The sequence below is a fragment of the Macrosteles quadrilineatus genome, unplaced genomic scaffold (genome assembly GCF_028750875.1).
Source record: "Macrosteles quadrilineatus isolate MER2022 unplaced genomic scaffold, UCM_ALF_1.0 Scaffold_2__2_contigs__length_208266976, whole genome shotgun sequence".
NCBI classification, from domain to species: domain Eukaryota; kingdom Metazoa; phylum Arthropoda; class Insecta; order Hemiptera; family Cicadellidae; genus Macrosteles; species Macrosteles quadrilineatus.
The window spans coordinates 39072622-39096371 of record NW_026542595.1 but is presented as its reverse complement, the minus strand read 5'-3'; the positions used below and the strand labels follow the sequence as shown (position 1 = coordinate 39096371).

The 23750-nt window shown below is 30.4% G+C and overlaps 1 protein-coding gene across 6 annotated transcripts in view; it reads right to left on the bottom strand.

The window, feature by feature from the left end:
* The window catches only part of LOC128985744 (glutamate receptor ionotropic, kainate 2), a 68328-nt gene that overhangs the window by 27367 nt on the left and 17211 nt on the right, over window positions 1-23750 (bottom strand). The gene's annotated exons all lie outside the window — the stretch shown is intronic.

Below are 23750 nucleotides of genomic sequence, written 5' to 3'. Positions count from 1 at the left end.
AAATCTTGTACCAATTCTTATGTGTATTATTTAGGCTAATTCACAAATTGATTGGAATTGCTCCAAGCTGATTCCATGTCATACCACATTAAATTTAATTTATAACACTAAATATACAAAAGAAATACTACATTGTTCTATTAAAACTTAGTTTCATTACTATTATTTTTCACCAAAGTACATTTTACTGTTCAACTAAATACTAAAATACTAGTATTGCTCACATAAATTAAGGATTTACTTTTTACTTCAAGACTGAGAGTTGATTTTATAAAATTGCATTAGGCCAAGACTTTTTTTGAAATTAAATTCACCTCAAGTATACTCAATTATGCAGGGTGTCTCAGACCACCCGGCCGGCTTCAATAGCTCCAATATGAAAGCAAATGGAAACCTAATCACAATACTTTGAATACCATTTAATGAACCATTAAATATTAAAATAAACTAATTTTGCTATAGCTCTTCAACCAATAAATATGCCAAAAAACATTGAATTGCAAAATTGTAGCTAATTTTAAGGACTACAATGTGCTATTTTATGAAACCCATATTTCCATTTGACATTTTCGAGATAACATCTTTTGAAACTACAAAAAGTTTGAAAATGCATAACATACTGTAGGTAAACAGTTACGAAAGGGTTGAAACCAGAGTTTTTCGTAAGCTCATTAAAGAATTAAAGTGTTATCTAAATGTCAACCTAACACAAGCTTTTACGTCTTTGCAGTGAAAAGTAGTTCAATGGTTTATTTTACGTTTACGTTTTAAACAACCTGTAAATAGGGATAAAAATAATTAAAACCTTTTCCACTAAAATAACACTCAAAATCCTTCAAAATGTATAACACGACCCCCCTTTACATTTATACATTTCTCAAAAACCACCACCTAACCCTCTATAATCTACCATATTTGGTACTTTTTGGGTTTAAAAATCATTTTGCTGAATTCATTGGGGTCAAGATAGGGGGTTACAGTCGCAAGTTTTCTATTAGCTTTCATATTGCAGGTATAAAAGACGGGTGGCCTGGGACACCTTTGTATAATTTTTGAAATGTTTACACTAAAATATTTTATTTATATATATTGGTTCAATGATCATTGATGTAAATACATTACTTACAACTTCTTTAGCTAAAATTTCAGTAATACTGTTCACATATATGTAAGCATCCACATAAACTTTAGTTTTCTTAGCGCTAAAACATTTTTTTATATATTTACATTACAGAAGCCTTACATTACATGACTTGCATAGTTATCAACTCAAGATTGCCATCATAGTACGCATACATAGAGAGTCATGGAGCCCGGAGCGACATTAGAGTCTGCTGGATGTTCGCCAGCAGGCAAATTGCCTTTACCAGACATGTGACGTCCAAGATGCCAAAGTGGCAAATGGCTTAGCTGAACCATTCATTGTAATCAAAGGGTAAACTGGTGTGTCAAATGCAAGACACATCGCACAAGAACAGTAAAGTCTGGACTGATGTGTCAATGTTGTGCTTGTCAACCGGTTAGCTGGCTTCTATTGTGTGGCTTCTGCTCACATACATCACATTAGACAATAAACTCAACTCAACAATATTACTCAACTAATGTAACTAATATACAGTATGTTTTAGTAGTCGTGATGATTACATGTAATTATGTATGCACATTGGATGGATTATGTTATTCTTTCCCTCGAAATATATGTCCAAAAAAATAAGTACTGAACCATTTATGCTTTAAGTGCATTTGGACTGTCTAAAATGACAATTTATTTCTCATTAGTTATTAATTATAATACAGTGTTTTATAGCGTGGCTTAAATAACTAAGACACAGTCTTATACGATGAATTATAATTTAAAGCTAGTAGTAGATCTCAACTCCGAAAAATGTGGTTGGGGCCTAGAATCCTCATTTCATCGTACAGCAGTAGATGCGACAGATGATGGCAAGTACAAGGTGTTTTCCAGATGATGACTTGTAGACCGAGGCATGGCTAAGATCTACTGGCTGATCTCATCGCCGAAATGTGCTTGGACACTACAGTGAGGTCCGAGAAGGCCTTCCATTTCACAAGGTGACAAGATCAGCCTGCAGACCTCACCCCTTTTCACTGTCGATTTCAACCGAAGACTTCCAAATGTTGCCTGTTAATTAAACATTAATAACATGATGGGTTTGTCATAATATGTATCGGGGTTTATAACTTGGCCTCATAAGAACATACAGTTTCATGTGTGATGAATTCACTACTTAAAAATAACTTTCTACAATCTAATTTTACTATAAAGGATGTCAGTAACACATCACCCATTATGTACTACATATTATTGTAAAAACCTGTTAGTTTCGTTGTCATAAACGGAGGATTTACCAGCAAGTTGCAACTATGAACAGGAAGCTTTACACATATAGTAGATGAAATTCCTATCTCCGATTGTTCAAAGATAAAACCAAACAAATTTTGCTAGAATTGTTGATCAAACACATTTCTTGTAAGAAACTTTTCCCAGAATAATAAGAGACAGAGCTAAGAAAACAAGCGCAGTTTAGATTAGGTTTGTTAACCTTTGTTTTCAAAGCGTGACTTGAGTTACAAGCGAGTATTTTGATTTCTTATCCTGGAACAACCTCTAAACATCCCCTTCCTAAAATACTATTTCAAGTTTTTATGACAGCTTAAATCATGTTTACAGTTAATGTAATAGTTAATGTTTTTTTTGAGTTATCTTAGACTTGAAAATATATACTCAAGCTCCAATAGACCCTGTTATATTGTCATTTGCTTCAAAATATCTATGTCACATCAGATACATTTTTGTTTTAATTTTTTTGTAGTTCAGCAGAATTTCCCTAACTCATAATGTTAAGTAGTGAAAATTTAGATATGAATGTTTTTTTTCGACACACAAAGTAAAAGCAATAGTTTGAATTTAATTTGTATGAATATAAGAAGTATGCGCAAAAATTTCAATAGTTTTATAGCAGAAATAAATAGTATAAATAATAGAATCCATTGTATAATACTTAGTCAAATTTGGATAGGTTCAGACGAAATTCACTTATATAACATTCCAGGCTACAAGATGTTTGCTCAGTGTAATGATACATACAGGTCAGGAGGTGTTATATGTTATTTAGACAATAGTATAGATTGTATGAAATTAGAAATAAATATGACCTCAGCTGATGCCTTATTGTTACATGTTACCATAAATAAATTTTACAAAGCTATTTTGCCTATATAGGCTCCAAAACATTTCAGAAAATTTGTTTTTAACAGAATTAACTGATGTAATTAAAAATATGCATAACAATGTAGTCTATTTAGGCGACATCAACATAAATATTTTAGACAATAAACCTGTTGTAAATAGCTACCTCAATATACTTCATAATCAAGGTTTCACATAATTAGTTAACACCCCAACCAGAATTACTGTTACATCTAAAACTTGTATAGATCACATCTTTATTAGAAGCAAAGACATTAATAACTTTAATAGTGCAGTTTTTGATCATGGTATTACAGATCATTGTATTCTAGGACTTGTTCATAAAAATACATGGAAATCTCACAGTAGTGTAACAAGCATATCTAAGTTTGATAATGATAGTTTTCGAATTGATTTTGATTTAGTAAAAGATAAATTGAAAGTGATTAACTGGGACATAGTATATAATGATGAAGATGTAAATAGCTGTTACTGTAAGTTTAATGATGTACTGTATTCAGTTGTAACAAGTTGTAAAAAGGTAAACAGGCAAAGTAGAGTGCAAAAAGCTAAATCATTGAGCCCATGGATAACTCTCGATATTTTGAATGGCATTAATAGGCGCAAAAAGCTTTATAGAATTAGTAAGCGACGTTTATATGACACAACTTTCAGAAATTTCTTTGCTAAATTTTGTAATAATTTGAATGAGAAAATATGTATTGCAAAACACCAATATTATTCTAAACTATTGTTAGACAATAACAACGACATTTCACAACAATGGAAAATAATAAATAGTTTGACAGGGCAAGTGTCAGATAGGAATATTAAGAATGTTGAATTATCAGATGGGACTTATGCAACGGACCCATCCGTTATCTCAGAGGAGATAAACAATTACCTTATCTCTGTACAAGCTGACCGTCCTAGAAGAGTTTCGACCACAAATATGCTTCCACTACGCACCTCACAACAATCATTTTTTATTGCACCAACTTCAGAAGACGAAATAAAGTTAGTGGTCAAAAGTCTAAAGAATAAAAAATCTTCAGGATATGATAATATTTCTACACAACTACTAAAATTTGTTATAGATGACATAGCGCCAGTACTAACACATATTGTCAATAAGAGTTTTAGTCTGGGCATATTTCCCGAAAGCCTGAAATTGAGTTCTGTCGTACCAATTTTAAAAGATAAAAAATTCTACAAAATTAGACAATATAAGACCAATTAGTTTACTTTCAGTTTTTTCTAAATTATTTGAGAAGTTAATGATGTTAAGGTTGAATAAGTATTTGATGAAAATTAACTTTCTTAGCAGTAATCAATTTGGTTTTGTAAGGGGTAAATCGACTGAAGATGCTTTATTAAATGTCACAGAACAAATATTCAATAGTCTAAACTCAAATTGTAAAACATCAGGACTTTTTATTGATTTCAAAAAAGCGTTTGATTTAGTTGATCATGATATTCTCATAGATAAATTGGAAGCGTTGGGTATTAGGGGAACTGCGTTGTGTTGGTTCAGAAGTTTCTTAGTAGGAAGGAAACAAAAAGTAAAATGTTTAATTCATTACAGCTCTGCGAAAACAGTTGAGTCAGGTGTTCCGCAAGGGTCAGTAACCTCTGGTATTTTATTTCTAATATTTATAAATGATTTATTGGAACTTAATTTTAAGGGGAATGTCAGTGCTTTTGCGGACGACATAGCAATATTTTACTGCAATAAAGATTCTGTAATACTTGGTGAGTCAATCAATCACGATCTCTTGTTGTTAAGACAATGGTGCCTCCAAAACAGAATGCAAATAAAACAAAATATGTCAATTTTGATCTTTCAGGTTTTGAAATACCTTTTCCTCTCACTTATCATTCTGCTTCATGTAATTTAGTAGTCTGCGACTGCCAACCTTTAGAAAGAGTAAACAAATTTAAATATCTAGGAATTATTTTGGACGAAAAAATGAGTTTTGATCAACATATACTTAGTTTGCATGCAAAATTAAGGTCTTCAATTAGAACTTTTTATTTTTTAAGGAATATTTGTAGTATTGATTTGTTACGATCACTGTATTTTGCATTAATAAACTCTAGATTACAATATGGATTAATATGTTGGGGCGGAACTTATAAATATTTGATAGATAAACTGAGAACCACCCAAAACTATTTTTTACGTATAATTTTAAACAAATTCAAAACAGAATCTTCTTTCCCTCTTTATAAGCATTTAAATATTAAACCTATTCAACATCTTTTTGTTTTCAAGGTCCAGAGATTATTTTTTATAAGGAGTGGAAATGTGGTTAGTGACAATGTGTATTACAATACTAGGTATGTACGTCAAAATAATTTCAGACTACCCAAAGTCAATAAATCAATTTTTCGCCATTCCTTTGAGTATTTAGGACCGAAGTATTTTAATCAAGTTCTTTCAAACATTAAAAATCTCACAAATCTAAAATCATTCTCCAAACAATTGAATCTCTGGCTTACTGCACAACAAAACATCGATTATTTAAGCAATGTTATCTCATAGATATGGTACCAAAGGCCAATAGTTGCATGTAAGAATGAAATGACCTTCTCTACCTTTCGTTAAGTTTCCAGAATTATTGTTGTTTTGTTATTTATTACCTATAATTATTGTTGTTTTGTTATTTATTACCTATAATTATTGTTATTTATTATTTACAATTAGTGTTATTTAATTGTGCTTGAATAATTTGCAACACTCACATTGTTATTTATTTACATTTTAATATATGTATTTAGCAGATACCCAAATGGCGGCATGAGAGTATTTTTAATGCATGATGCTAGACTCAAAATATATTATAATTTATTGTATTTATTTGTTCTAACTGACCGCACTACTTGAAAAGCGGCCAGTCAATTTCCAATACTGTAAATGCATGTAATAAGTTTGTTCTCAATGGAAATAAATTCATTTATTCATTTATATAAAAAATATGTATAAATATATAATATATATATGTAATGATGAGAATACATAGAAACCTATATTAAGATTATTTGTGAAGAGGGCTACTAATCAAATTATACCTAATAATATCCAGACGCCATCACTTTTAACGGTACACTGAAATTTCCAGTGCAAGACAATATTTATTTGTGTGGCCAAGTGGCACTTTTCTGCTCACGAGATAAATGTTTACGCACGAGCCCTAGGCAAGTATGGAAAGTTTCTCGAGAGCAGCAAAGGCAGTTTGCACTCGTGTTACACGTTATATTTTTTCTACCGTTACTATAAATCATATAAATAATTAGTCTTTCAAACACTGTACAACACGTTTTTAGGATAGGTTAAATCAAAACATTGAACGAAATGGAAAACGCTGTACTAGCTGATCGTAGTCGTAATATCTTTAAGTGTTGCCAACTTATCTCCAAGCGTACACGGATTACGTGCATAATAAAAACACGCTGATTTGTGTTGTTTGGTTTAAATACTAATGTGCGGTAAAAAAAGAAAAAAAATCACTGTGCGACAAAGAAAAAAGTGTGACTGTAGGGAAAATTATATTTTATTTTTATCACATTTTGCTGTGTTTTATTACAGTAAATTTACAATTCTAGTTTTTTCTTAACCGTCGTACGTAACAGAGCAGTGAACAATAAAAAACCGAACCAGGGAATAATTTTGCGTTTTGTATCATCAATCTTTAGATATCATCATCATTCAACCACCAACATCATCATGTATTTAAGTTTGTAAATGTCTTGTTGCTAAAAGTAATTAGAAATGTGTACAATCCATCTGTTTGTACCGTGGAACTTTTAAACTCACTCGTCACATAAACTTTTAAGCTCACGGATATCCAAACGTATAATTTTAGCTCGTGGTTAATTGAGAGCAGAAAAGTTGTTTGAGGAAGTGAGGAAGTTTTGGGACGCCGAGAGCGTGTTTTCGTCTAGTTAACTCTGTATACAAATGGCCTGGTACTAATGAACACATACTCTCAGAGGTAATCTAAGGCCAAAATCTACGCCAAAAGTGCATTAAGAGATTGTGTTGATGATTTTATGACGATAATTTTTTTCCAATGAAGTGTGGACAAGATATGTATTTTACTTTTTTTTGAAATATACTAAACTAATAAACATATAAAATCATTCGTTAATAGAACCACCAACGAGCAACAGTAACTAACCATAAATAATGCAAATTATACAAAATTTTATTCTGAAATTTTTTAATTAGTCTTATAGCAACCATACCTATTAATAAATTTACTAATTTAATACCTAGTTAGCAGCCCCATAGAATAACAAGTTGATAAAAAGATGATAAGAACAGCACTTTCAGTGACGCACCTTTAAAACGTATTATATAGTATTTATCTAATGTATTAATTGTATTTGGCTAGAATTATGATTAAAACTTAGGTAAATTTTATTTCCTGAGGTAATCACGGTTTGTTCTGTCGTCCTCCTCAAGTAAAAATGAATCAATACGGATTAAACATTTATACATTATAAACTTGTTATACTTGTATTAACAAAATAGCGGATATCTGAAAACGACAAAACACGTTTTTACGGCTATACTAGAAAGCGGTAAGAGCTAGTAAAGATTTGACAGAATTTGAATGGTCGGGAATTACAACGCTCTTAATCATTTCCCAAAAATCTCTCCCCTTCACCCAAAAAACGCCCTACTTTCAAAAATTGACATTTATTTTCAAATTTTCAATTGCTTTCACAACTATTTTCTAACTTTTTACTTTTTGTCTAAGTAAATTTGTTTTGCAAGTTACATGCAAGTGTACATCTAAATGGCACCATATTTGAGCACCTGTAAATGGTATGTAAAAACTTGATTAGTTACTCTTTAATATAAAATTAACCTCATGTCCATATGACTATTAATTTCTAATTATAAACCTACGAAATCGGATGATTCTTTTTGAAACACCCGTATTTAAAAAGTAACTTAGTTTATTCTCATTTTACATCACATTCTTATTTCTCTAATTCACAAAAATGAGTAATATGAATGTATAATGTTTATGTATTAGTTAGTAAACAATTATATTATTTACTGTATGTATTTTTGTTTTAATTTATTTGATTTATGGCCAAATAAATGTCTTATTTACTTGACCTCTATTTAACAGTTGAAGCGATAATCAACGTTGATTAAAAGACAAATATCAGAATAAAATTGTAATTTCAATAGTTTAGTGAAAAACTTACACAATAATCTTTTATTTTTCATACTGCTCACATGGTTCAGTACCAAGAGTAACGTTAAGTTACGATAATAGCTCAAACGACACAATAGATTTTCAGTTGAACTGCATATGTAGTTTCTTACTAACAAAAAGTCTCTTGAATCACCGAATTTGTAGCTATATTAGTTTTTTTGCCGTATACTCATTTATCAAAATAATATTTTATTTCAAGGGGTTTGGACCATATACATCTAAATGTTTTTGGTACTTGACAGTAAACTTCATAAACAAATACTGACAGGATTTATAATGATCTGAAAATGATTGTCATATAACTTGAAAAAGTGCTTAAAACACTCATCCAAATTACTTATGTTTCAATGGCTCACAGTAAAATTTCATGTTCCTTAAAGTTAATTTACTTCTGATAAATTATGTTTGTATTATTAAAAATTAAAAATTTTCACCGCGTAAAGTTAAATTGTATAAGCTAGATGCCATATTTTGTGTCAAACATAAAGTACACAACGTAACAAACATAAAGTGTTGAACTTCTTGACTGCATACAGTAATGAGATTCATTACATTTCTATATGGTTTTATTTGCATAAGTGTGTTAATTATTTAGTCCTTTTTTCCTGATGATGTGTAATATAGTAATATTATCATACTTGGTAGTGTTTACACAACCTTATTCAGTTAATTGTTTTAACACGTAAGACTGCACAAACAAAGTAGATTATCAGTAGGTAATGTGAAAGAACGTGTCTGTAAGTAATAACACTAAGATAGCAAAATAATGTTTTCTAATTTTAAGTGTTTAAGATTGGTTTTATTTTATATTTCCATTTTATGAGTAAGTAAGTTGTGAGGACTTTTCCTAGATCAATATTTACTGTATACATTTTCGTAGGTAGATCCTTATTTCATACATCCTATTTTTATTTATTTGTATATTTAAACTACTTGGTTTTTGAATCCAAGTTAAATTGGCACGTTACCATGGAAATTAAACAAGTATCTACGAAAGAAAATAACGAACAGACGTTAAGATTATATAAATGCTAGATTTGGTTTAAAAAAAAAATTGCTTGTGTCCATGCCAGTACGGAATTTTTCAATGAAGTTAATTTAAACACTTGTAAGCGAAAACGGTCCAAACCAGTGTTGTGGGTGTGCCAGGATTCGAGCCCGTCTCTCCCGCACCGAAGTCCAAAACGCTAACCATTAGGCTAGCAAACACACCCAATTGAGATAAATAAACAGGAAAGGTAAGGTGTATCGAACAAATAAGGTATATTTAAACACACGTAAACATTACAATACAGGTCTCAGTGAACGGGAAAGTAAATACAAAGTTACCCAAGCAGGAGCTCAACTCACGTCCGCACGAAGGACGAAGGACGGTTATTAAGGTCACGCGCTCCCTTTACTGATCAACTTGAGATGCCACTCCCCCTTGGGTAAATACACATACCTTTACAAAATGAATTTTTAGAACAGCAGTTTAGTGACGAATAATAGTTTTTATGACATGTAACCCTTATTATTTTCATTTATTTAAAATACTACTTAATTACCAAGATAAAAAAATTGTCGGTAAACTAATATTTAGAATTAAAGTTTTGAATTTATCAACAATCGTGTATTGTATTATTATTATGTGCTCGCTGTGTATTGTACACACTAAACTTGCCGATGATAAAGATTGGAACTTTTAGGCCAAAGCAATATCGGTCTTATATGAAACAAAACGGGAATAATTATTATAAAAAAACTGGTTTTTATCTACAAGTGGGATTTTTAGATTTCTTCAAATAACAATAATAAACGTAGTCCAAATGTAATACAGCAGTTCTTGTATTTTAAGTAACAAAACGCTAAGGAGTTCTTGGCTTAGCGGTGATTGGTAATAGGTTGATGGCTAAATGAGTATACAAACTTTACTGCTTCTCAGATATATTGATGTCACTTTAACCGTACTCTGGGGATTAATGGCTCGGTATTATAATATTTTCTATTGAGAACGTATTCCTAAAAATATAATTATTTTTATATCCCTAAAAACTCAACCTTAATTTCACCTGTCTACTCATCTTTATTTTACTTTTAGTAACGTACAATTTTAATAAGGACTTAACTATTACAAGATAGATTTTTTTCTAAACACCATTTTTGTTGTTGTAATATTTAGGAGCTTTGCTGTAGTGGGTAAGTAACTTTTAAACCTGACTTAAACTTAATCCAAACTTTAAGTAAACCAAATCCATACACGGCAAACCCTAGAGATTAGTGGATTAATTTAAGTTTACTTTAACTTATGATGAGCTGAAGAAAGATAAGACAACATATTTATAGCGGTTTAGTGGGCTAAGTATAAACAAATGTGGAACTTAATAATACTTTTATGTATAGGAACGGGTGTTTTTCCAAAAATATCATCACAATATTCCGAGAATACTATGTTTATTAAATCGCTCCTGAAATATTTCTTTCGCACTACATTTTAACGTCCAATCTATTAAATAAAAATTAATATATTTTGTATGGGTTTGCTTTTGCACTACCCTTCCAGATTTAAGCGTACAATGTGTTATAATATGATAACAAATTTTAAAAAATGCACAGACTCTCTTTAAAAAAAACTACTTTGTAATAAGACATTGTTTACTATTAAAACTAATACAATAATAATGAAAAACGGCTCTGTCAAGAGACGTGTCAAAAACAGTTAATTTATTTGGAGCCATCTCAGAATTAAGAATTTGCATTATATTAAATGAAATGAAATTAAATGATTTATTTGCCGTTGATCATGTACATGAAATGGGCATTGTCATATGATTAATACAGTTAATTAAATCAGATTGTCATGCATCTATATAGGCTAACTAAAATCTAATTTCTATACATGTATTAAGATATGCATATGTATCTTAAAAGGGGTTGTCTAAAAGCCAAGCAGTTACCTTTTTTTTTGAAGATTTTGGGTGTGCAGGTCCTTGCCGATAAGTAGTATAAAGTAGTTGTTACCGTTTATTGTTGCCTCTATTATTGAGATGAAGGTGATGCTGATTTCGCTAGCTTGTGTGGTATATTCAGAGGTCTTCTTCTACCATCACAGTAACAATAACACTGTTGTGTATATCATTTACAAATATTTACTCACGTTAACGTTACACTTTCGTTGTAGCAGAGGCGATCGAGTAGAAGGACCTAGGCCAACATCCGACCAACTCCACCACGATTTCATGGTTAAACTTATAACCCTCACCCCCAATTTTCTTGCCAAAGTTCTTTTGGTTGATAAAGTAACCAATATGTTATGGACCAAGGGTTCATGTTGGTATTCGGTTTATTATTGGTTGATGGTAACAATTTATCATACTATTTAGGATCCAAAGTTTTTTACATTTAAATACGTATCTGATACGTTATTAAAAATCTACACCCCCATGTCGTTCGTCAATACATGTTTTAAATTAGATTTCGTTACACTGCTTATTCTCAAATATTACATGACATTCTTACTACTACATGCATCATCCCTATCCTAGGTGTAGTGTTAATTGATTCTATCGATATTCATTTTGCTCTAGCACCTTCATAATAATACCTTTACGTAAAACCATTTATCTTTGAAGAGCTGTTGTTTGTGCGGAAGCAAAATGCAATACTACAATGAAGTTGGGGGGTTTTCATTATTTTGTTATATTTAGGTGCGAATGAGATATACAATGTGTTATTATTATACAGATAATGATTTTAGTAAAAAAAAATCCTCACCATCTTAAATTCCCACTAGATAATTATTGTTTTCTGCTTGAATAATGACATATTCTAATGTATCTAATTTATTTTTTAATACTTATTTTATACACATTATTAAAAACTTCATCACAAAGGCTTGTTTTGTTATTCAGAATTTAGAGGCGGGGGTTGTGCTCCAATAAGTTATATTTATGGCGAGTGTTTGGTAGATTGCCAGAGTCTTGGGTTGTATCCAACATTAAGTCAGTATATAGCAAGAGGTTTAGATACACTTCGTACCTAAAGTACATTAGTTAAGCATAAAGGGGCCCTTTTAAGACTTTTTAAAACATAAACTAGAATTGATTATATGATAAATACATTATTTAACGGGGTATAGAGTGTTTTTATATTTAGCACTCTCAAGTAATTATAAATATAGAACAATTTGCATACTATTATTGCATTGCTCAGTTATACGCTTTGCTCGATTACTTACTTACTAAAATAGTACATTTAAGATGGGCAGTCCCAATATAATTTGAATCATTTGTTTACTTAAATATTTAGCATACGGTATACAAGTGCACTTTAAAATTACTTTAGTTGTATCTGTTTCAAGAAGAAATTAATCAAATTGTAATGCAATGTAGATACGTCGTACAAAGAGACAGGATTGTCAATGTCACCTATCAAAGAGCATACGGTGTGAGACATACATAAAACAAGAGAGAGACGATATATCACTGTAGGCTGACTCTCATCTGGCACACAGCTTACATTAGGTGAGTCAACATGTAATGTACACAAAATAAAGTGTAACAGCTATTGAGCGATGATTGAGTGTTTACTTTAGTGATTTGATGAGTAATCATGCACAAGTAAAACAATATAAAAGTATGCTTGAAAAGACTAAACGTCGTATTGAGGCTACAGCATAAACAAGAAACAATATTAATAGTGGTTATGTTGCATCTCTTTTAATTATTTTATATTGAACAAATATTATATAAATTGTTAAAGTACTTTGAAAATTCACCTTCCATAATAAAAATATATATTTGATATGAAATAGGTATTTAAATTTATACTTTTGCCATATTTATGAAAAAGAGTTTATATAGGTATTATTTTACCAATGAAATCAAAGAGGTGTTAAGGTAAAATGTGATTAAACATCTATGGACTGTGAAATATTGCGCTTTAGATAGGTTACTAGCCATGTTACAAAACATGTTTACCTAGTCGGCCACTTAATAATCCCCTGCTTATCAACAAGATTAGGTTTGAAACTAGACTATTTCACTTCTGAGTCACGAGGGGACGTACTAGACACGAGCTTTATTCGTGTTAGGCCTTTTGATTTACCTTTTGAATTAGGACTTTCACAAAAAAATACGATCTTTGATATCAACCACAATATCAATATCAATATATGGCGCGCTATATTTTGTCCTCATAGCTACGAGGCAAAATATAGTATGATGAATAAATAGGATTGACATTTGTATCAATCTCAAACACAACAGTTACTCTTTGAAATAGCAAAATCTTAATAAGCAGAAGAATGCGATAATTCTATTTTTTTCATAGCCTACAACATGAAAACTATTGCTGTGACACGTTATTTCCCACTTCTTGTACTTCAAAAAATAATTATAAGAGTTTATAACATAACTTATAAGTATAAAATATCAGCTAAATATTTGCAATATTTTAATATAAAGTTTAACCTGGTGCAAAATAGCTTTTTAGACACGATTTCGATTTAAATTTAAATATACATAATAATTGAAGCTGTATTAAGATATCTGTCTAATTAAAATGCAATTTGATCGGTTAATATATAGTTTTAGTTTTAATTCACGAGAAAACTAATTTTCATACTTGTAAAGGAATGAGTCAATGGTTGAGACTTAAAAGAACTGTGCTACATAAATAAATACGCTAGATAATTAAGATGTTCAGCAAAGAGAAACGCTTCTCTTATAAATGTTTTCCCAGCTGAGCTGTCAGATTAAATAACTCATCTTTCGTCAGTCCGGCTTCTCCATTGAGTGTTAATCTCTTTACTGAGAAATTATTAAGCCCTTTACCATTTTTACAATATTAAACTAAAATGGTGTAATGAATTACTTCTGTGTGTTTATTTAACATCACCAACGCCCATAAATAAAATATTCTTATCCGTGTTATTAAAAGATGTTTAATAGGAAATTTATCGATTGAAAAATATTGTTTTCTTATGTTGTCTAGTAAAATAAATACACAAAATACTTGGGATTCTTAAAAGGTGTATATCCTGGTCTTTAGGTAAGAAACGAGCAAATTAAGACGATGATGAAGTAGTTTACGACATTTTGGATACGATCTAAACACTACTACTTGAGTGCCTTGAGAATACATTGCTGAATCAAGTCTAAAAGTTAGACAACTACGTCTTAATCTACACGGTCATCAGCTAAATACCAGTATCTAATACAAAATACTTATGTTTTTCTGTAAATCATTACATTTATTTTGTAATATAAGTTTATGCTTGAAATGGCATTAAGAAAAAGAATAAGGTCAGCTTTGATGATGACACACAAAAAAAAAATACAGTGAAACTTATTGTTTTATTTCGCTCCAAGGAGCTAGCAAAAGACAAAAGGCAAACGACCGGTAGTTTGGTGATTTCACTTTTCTTCTCGGAATAATTTTATTTAATTTCTTATCATTTCTAAATTTTAGAAGTCAGAAAAATGGTTGTAAGCGAAAAGTGGCATGAATGTTACATTTTTACAGTGTAAATTAGCATGAAGATTTTGGCAGTTTATAATTTTCATTACTCGCAGTTTAAGATCCCTGGTGTGGATTAAGGTTTGCACTAGTGAGTACAACGACTATCTGCAGTACTATCCTGATAATTAGACCAATTCGTTTATACCAAGGCAAAAATTGGGGTTCGGATTCCACTATTAACTTTAGGTCCCTTAGTTGAATGGCCATTAGCTGTATGGTCTATTAATAGCTGTGTCTAAAGAATATGTCGGCCTTAGTCACTAACAAGACTACAAGATCGCGCCACTCATCCCACACTCATCTCGATTCATACTTGGCTTAAAATACCTACTTTATAATTATGGTTGCCAATTTTTAATCAAAAGTATTTAAAGTAAGACCAATTTATATCTGGGTTTACATAAAGAAAATCCATTTCTGGTTGTCTTCAAAAGCCGAAAGGCCATTTCCTCAGCTATAATTCCCAAGGCTAGTAAAGTCTAATCTCAAAATAATTCATAATAAAATTCACATGAGAAGATACTAAATTAATCTATTGAAACTCACTGTAATTCCTTTATTAAAAGAAATTCCTTTCTATAATTTCTGAAATTTGAAAATTGTTTTAAATATTTCAATAGTTTTCTCAGGTAAGCAAAGTAATTCGCCTCTACTAGGTATAGTATTTGGAAAGGACTTCTGCCAAACAATCAGGGACGAGGATCACCAGGGTTACATAATTCAGCAGTGTATCCTGGGTCTTTGGTTTAATATCACCCCTCCACCCAGAAATACGTACAGTGTTCAAAAGGAAATCAATTACATTTTTGTTAAAACGAAATAGTTTAGTTGACTGTAAAATTGCAAGCAGAGTTATGTGTATATAAACTAACAATATTTCAGATCCCCCGTAACCTAAATCCCTTACACTTTTCTACCTGATAAAAATATCTTAGATAAACATATGATCTATATTGTCAGAAGAAACATTCGGAATATGAACTCTTTAACCAACATCATACAATTTTATAACTCTTAACACCAGGGTCGATTAGGTAAATTGGCCTGGGCCCAGATTCACAAATAGTTAAACGGTTAGTTGGGGGTGCAATGAAGATAGAAATCCCCCAAAATGAAGAGTGAAGAGGCGGAATACGTTTTGGGCCACTAGCGCATTACATGAAAACCGTAGGCATTCTTAAGACTCAGAAAATAGTATAAGACCGCCAGGTAAAAATACAACTAATGGTCATAGAAATATTCGATGTTCTCGCAGGCCAAGCCGCTTTGCTTCAACGAATGTTTAATGTAGACAATCGATCTGAAATTGACTTTGACGAAAAATATATTGATCACCCATTTCGTGTTAAACCATCTGAATTAGTGACTATATTTTGAAAAGCATTTATTGGTATAAATGCTTTTTTTATAAATGCTCTTTTATTGAGTGTTAGTACACTCACTACGCCAACCATGGCATGTCAACAATTACAAGTCATAAACACTACATGCTGAGCTAAACATTGAAGAAGTATCCGGTTGTGTCTTACTTCAAAAAAGTTTGCATATTCAATTGACATTGTTCTTCCAACTCATAATAAGAAATACACACAAAATAAATTCATATTAAAATAAGAAAAAATTAAACAATTTTTTTGTGACGTAAAAGAAGGATAGTGTAGGTGAGCTAACTAATTGTAGTTTATAGAGACACGTCATTCAGTTTTCACTACACTGGTGGTATAGACACAATACACGAGTCCCAGTCTGATGTACCACACACGATGGAAGATATTTGATTACCCCCTCTAACAGACCAGACAGATCTCCTATCAAGCATTTTGTCCTCAAACGAAAAGCATTCGGATCACAGACTACGGAAACGGACTACGGTATTATATTGTCTGTGATTCAGATAATCAAATGCAACCACAAGCACCAAATGATGGTATTGACCCGACATAATCTCCTAGATATCCACAATGACGATTATTCTTCTACAATTCTCTACATAGTCTGAAAGAGGAATAGGGGTTCTCCAAAGTTGGATAAATTTACGTTTGCATATGTAAATTATAATCTAAAAAATGCATAAGGAACACTGCAATTTAAAAGCATGCTATTTTAAAGATAATTTGTTGATATAATTATTAATTTTACTACTTAGTATTGTTATTTATTGTTATTGTTATTTAGTATTGTTAGTTATTTCACTAACATGTTGGGAAATAATTTTAAAACTTTCAGTAACATGCAATTTAAAATACATTATTGCACTGAATTATTAAGTATGCCCTGTTACCGAGTTGAAATGGTTATTTAAATATGTTAAAATACAAGTGTAATATAAAACCAATATCACAGTTATCGTATTACTTGTTATGGAACACATACATCGGAGACGCAGTCTCGGGAGTCTTGTTGGAACAAAATGATTTTCCCAGTAGAGACGCGATGTATCCAGTATCCAGACGCCGTCACGCTCTCATAAACGTCAATTGTAATGCTTTTATATCATAAAACATCTACCAACGAACTCCACGAGGTTATGTTTCATTTACATTTCCCTAGTAGAATTTATTTGCAAAAAATATTAATACTTTTAAATTTGACCATGAATATAAATTAGGAACTCGTCAATAAATTAGGTAAATGTTCTCAGATAATTTTATCCAGCTTAAGTTTTGAAATATAACTGAGAAATACACTTTTGTAATATACAGATAATTTGAAGGGTTTCACTAAAATAAAATAAGATTGAATGCAATACAACAATTTTTCTTTGTAAGTTTAACTTAAAACTGTTCTATAATAGCTCTATAATTTCTAAGTTCTATAATTACGATTGTGGGTAAAAAAAGTATATGGTTAAAAAAAGTTAGAGTTATATTTAAATTCAAAATATTATAGTTATACTGTATACGTACATAAGCATGTAAACAGAACTGTAAATGTTTATAATCTATTGTAGTAACATTTCGTATAATATAATATCATTGGCAACAATAGTCTATCTGTGAGAATTCCTTGACATTATTACAGCTTTGCGAAAAACTATTCAATAAAAATTCATCAATTTGTTCTGAAAGTGTGACTCTGTGAGAGGTTTTCCATGTGCCCTTGTGCGACGCTGAAACATGGAAATGAGAGGTACGAACACGAAGGGTCGGTAAGCGGATTGCCTCGTCGGTGATCAATTTACACTATTAATACTACACGTTGTAAAGGCAACTCTGTCAGTTAACCTCTCGGAGCTTGTTCCTAACTATACATTGGTCTGATCGTCAAAAGAATGTTTAACGTGGCTAAAGTCAGAATGGCTATTCAAATTAAATAAGCTGCAAATAAACTTATTCCATATCTGAAATTTGCATATATATGATAAACATATATATATATATATTATATAAGTAAATATAAAATATATATATATTAAAATATGTATTCAAATACTGTATTCATAAGTATATTTGATGTAAGCTACAACCACGATAAGATTATATGTATCTTAGCATTAAAAAGAATTACAACCACGTGAAACTTCTTATAGATGTGATTCATCAAGATAGCGTTCTTACAAAATGTTATTTAAATATGTTTTTGGTTCAATCTCTTATACATTCGAGAGTTGAATGTTGAAAAACGGTTTCCAGTTTAATAGAAGTAAGTCATGAATGAACATAGTCTATAATTATTAACAGTACTCAATGATAGTTATGTAAACCTTATCGTTTATCAACTGGTAGTTTTTAGGTATGTTTTTTTTTCGATTAGTGTTCTAATCATAAACAATCAAAAGGTCAACATAAATAAAAAATAAAAAACTCAAGCAACATACGGTGAAACAAGATCCTTAAGTTAAAAGTCAAAGTGTATCACTGACAACAGCTTTATATATATATATATATATATATATATATATATATATATATATATATATATATATATATATGAATTGTGTTAACGTGCGGCTTAATTTATTTTATAAGGTTATATTTTTACGTATAGAGTCACAGCTAGTTCCACCTGTATGTGTTCATATTGTTTTAAGGAATAGTGACGTTTTGTATTGCACAGAACTCACGTAATATTCCTATAATATGACTGTATGACCTCAGCTGGGCTGATTTAGTTATGACCATCAGAACATTCAATTCGGACACCGTAGAAGAGATACATATATCCTAAGATTACAAAACAAAACTGTAAGTCTCGCTTCATTAAAACTATACTCAAAAGGATTTCTCAATTTACTAAATTCTCGATCGACTTAATGGAAACTTGAATCGTGGAAGCTGCTAGTATTAGTATTTCTCTAATAACCTAGACTCTGATAATGATAATCTTCTAACTAGTGCCTTCAAGATGGCGTTTGTTTCAGTCCTAGTAGTTAAGTAGGTGTTCCAAGGTCAGCGTGGTGTTCCGGAATAAAACAAATAGACACAGGCTATCTCATAACTATTAATATTTCTGTAAAACCAACCCCTTGAGCGAGGAAATTTAACAACTGTTAACATTGAATAAGCATAGTTTCAATAGCTTCATAGTTAAAAGTGCTTCATTGTGCGCATTGTGCAGTTAAAAACCTTCAAATTGTTGTTTAGTTTAAATCATATGTACAGATTTTATTTGTTTCTATATTGACCATCGGTCTCTGGGGCCAGACATTGAATAAAGTATATAGTGTATTATTGTTGCAGTTATTTTAATTTACTAACGTCAACATACAATAGACCTTTACGATTAATATTTGTCCGGCTCTGTTTGGCTATAATGGTCCTGATGATTTGGATGTTGACTCTGTAGAAACAAAATTCAATAAAGGGTTATTGAAAATACGCTTATATTTTTAAACTACATTATACAAGTTATTGAGGTCTAAACTAAGTTTTCAGTCCCGTAACTTAACTGGCCTTATGAAATGTATATTTCTTTTTCATAACAACTAATCTTTTATGTAAATTTTGGTTGATAATCATGTTACAAGATTTTAGCTCTTGATTTATACCCACCTGTATAAAAAAATCAGAAAATGTGTTAAAGTATACCTATTTGCTTTATTTTCAAACAAACCTAAACTCATGTAGACGCTGTGACTAACGTATACATCTAATATTGTCTCGAATAATAGCTTATACTATTTAGTTTAGAATGAAGATCCTAGTTACAACAATCACTCCATAAAATCCAAACTTATTTAATAATAGAGAATGCCTGCTGAGTATTATTGGGCTATAACCTCCCCTGCTGCGCGCTAACTTGTCTCTTTCCCTCGCAAAAACAAAGTTATACTAAGTAAGTTTTTCAAGAAGACTCACTACGTAAAATCAAGATAACACGATTTGCTGACATTGAAAGTAAAAACAACAGAAATATACGAGGTATCACTTTATAACTGATTTAGGTGATATTATATTTATTACAAGGTAACTAAAACCATAACATGTATTATAATATATAATTATATACATGTTCTATATTTAATTAGCTTATTAGAGTTAGTTATTTATGATTCAGAGTAGTAAAACATTTTAGTTTTTGGTTTCACCTTGCAACTTCAATGTAGTATAAAATATGTATTACATGCAGGCCTCTAATTTTAGCAATCTCCTTTTTCGTCAAAGTATAGTACTATAGAATAGAAGTATTATAAGTTTATACAGAATTATCCATAAATATTGTAAATGTTGCATTTATTATAGTTATTGGTATCTATACAGTAGGATATGTGAAGGTTCACAAATTAACAATAGTTTTATTTTCGCTCATTAAAACTGCTGTTTGAATTTAAAATCTTATATTACACATCTTTATATGTTAATGATCCCAATTTTCTAATAATTTAAAAATAATTAAAAATTTTAATGTAATTGTGTTTGGAATGTGAACATTTTTAGAAAATGAAAAGTATCAGATTGTTGCTATGTTTCTAGTTTTATACCTCCAGCTTTTTTAACCATATAATTAAAAAAATAAAATCTTTTAGTTAATGTTTGTATGTTCTGAAAATCTTAAATTCATGTTATGTTTTATGTATAAGAAAATTTAGTTAATATATTCATAACTACAACTCTTTAATAAAAACACCAATAAAAGACACACCATAAAATAACGTAATATTATATAATTAAATAAGTATAGATATATAGCTATATCACTCATCAAATATATATATATTTATGAAAATGATACAGTTCCTATGTTTTAACGGATGAATCAAATCAATACTTTTTACACTCAACCTCACCTTACTCATACCTGTATGGTTTCTGGTCAATTATCTTTTTCTTTATTAGTAATCAGATATCGGTATGATTTTTAAATAGATTTTTTTAGGAGTCAAAAAGTATTTTTAGGGATAAAATAAAAAAGTATTGTGTTCTGGGCATTAGTCAATTTGCTCAGCTTGCTAATCTTAAATTTCTCTGCTAGCCAGGGACATTGTCTCCGATTAAAACCTATTCAAATTTTACAGGCAAATCAGTTTAATTTTATCTAAGTGTATATAAAGAACGCACTAAATTTTAATTATTACTGTTGTTCAATTATCCTCATTCGCAGTAATTTAAAATATTCTATAGCAAACTCAGAACTTATGGGTTGAGCAAGTTTATAGGTGAGTTTATGTTGGTAGTTTAGTGTGTCTTGGCCAACGGCTATTTTTGTTTTTTGCCAACATACTATGAATTTTGCATCATAAATCATTTTAACCTTTAAGTTCCCACCAAAAGACTGTTAGGTTAGAATAATACATATATTAAATAATAATGTTAAAGATATTGTTGAGTTCAAAAGAATTAGACGAAAATTATTTTAATTGAATTACCATTAATTAAACTATTTACAATTCATACAATAAAATATAAAAACTAATTATACAATAGCTGCTTCATACAGTAGGCCTAATTCATATCAACGGTCATTTTGACCGTCGGTTCTATGACATATCGTTAAACAAACTTTTACAAGGATATCAGGCTTGGGTTAGTTTAAAATAAGAAAGTTATGACAGATATACTTCAGCCGAAATTACAAAACAATAAAATTGCCTTATTTGTAACGGCTTATATTGCTATACGTTGCTCATGAAAAGATATGATTAATCCAAAATGTTAAACCTAAATGCCTTTGGCATGATTAAAGTCGACCATGTTCGAATAATTGGAAACATTTGTAAAATAACCTTTGGAAGAATAGTAATTGAAAGTTGGTATTCCTACGTATTTAATTATTTTTTAGTTTATTGCAACAAACATAGATTGTGATGCTGATTTTATTTTGAAAGTGATGTGTTTTGAATTTAAAAACAAGTACTGTCCATGGCTAAGTTTTTTTTTAAATACCCAATAAAAAAATTATATGTATTTAAAATTAAGATAGACTTATTTACATAGGGCTTTATTCACATTATCCATCTATTATAGATGGTATTACTAAAATCTCAAATCACGTTAGAAAATTGACATATCAATTTATACAGCGATAACCAGTAAGTAAATACTGTAGAGAACATCACGAAAAGACCTTATGGATAAAACAACTGAAGATTGGCTTTTATCTGAAAACACCTTGCCATCGACATTTTTGCTATTTGCCATTTTAAACAAGAAAAAAATTAGCTTATAAGCTATAAAAGATACATTCATACGACACTTGGTATAGAATTTCGGTAGGAATAAGCTAATAGCAAATAGTTATAAAGATATATTTGTTTCGAAATGGGCTTAATTTTAGTTTTTATAACTTAAATTATTATGTAATTCTATGACCTTAGTCAAGAAAAAAAATATTTAATATTTACAGTTTCTTTTCAAACTACACCCAGTTCAAAATGTGGAATAGTTAGATTTGCTGAAAAATTACGACTTTTAGTTGTACAGACTAGGCACAATAATGGCTTGCTGTAGTGTGCGCACTGCGCAGGGTATGTATTACCATAGACAAAAAGAATTAAATATAGACCGTCAGCTATGCTGCAGTTACTTACAAATACGGCGTACGTGCTATGTAACTACACAGCGCTTCCAGCAGTGTGCGCCAGAACCTATGGTAGCCATGGTAACCACAGCACGGCTGACAGTCTATAATTAATTCTTTTTGTCTATGGTATTACACTGTAAAATGTATGATAAACTATCTTTTATTAAATACGTCTTTTATCGTTTATAAAAGATGATGTCAATCTGTTAAATTTCATAAGAGAAATGATATAACAAAAGTATAATATAAAATCTAGCCTATTACACCATCAAAGATCATTGTCAAATAACTTTTATAAATTATGTTTTATAAAATGTTTTACAATGTAATACGCCATAGGTTTATCTATGTCATTGATTATGGATAATTATGTTATATATTTAAGTATAAACCGTAGGACAATAACAATGTAGGTGATAGTTTTTGTTTATATTTGCTGGCTCTTTGTTTATAAATTTGAACTACTTAACAAATGTTTGGATTATGCGGTATAGTACATCTTCCGGTGTACTAAATATGTTAGCGTATAAGATTCTAGGACCAAGCATCTAGCTTAAGAAAGGGTAATATCATTTGGAGTCGCAGTGTACTATACAGATCAGCTCTAGACTCCGCCTCACACAATCACAGAATGAGCGGAAATGACCGGGCAGCTCGCCAGCCAACATCTCAGACAAAACCTAGAGCCAAACAAAGCCAATTTAACATATATTTTGTATAATATAAAAATGTTGATTTTCTATATTTCTGAAATGGATGGTTTATATTTTTAAGTCTGCAGACGTGTACAAAAAGTAAACCATGGTTTTTGTGAAGTGTAATGAAATATTTCGGAGTTTTTC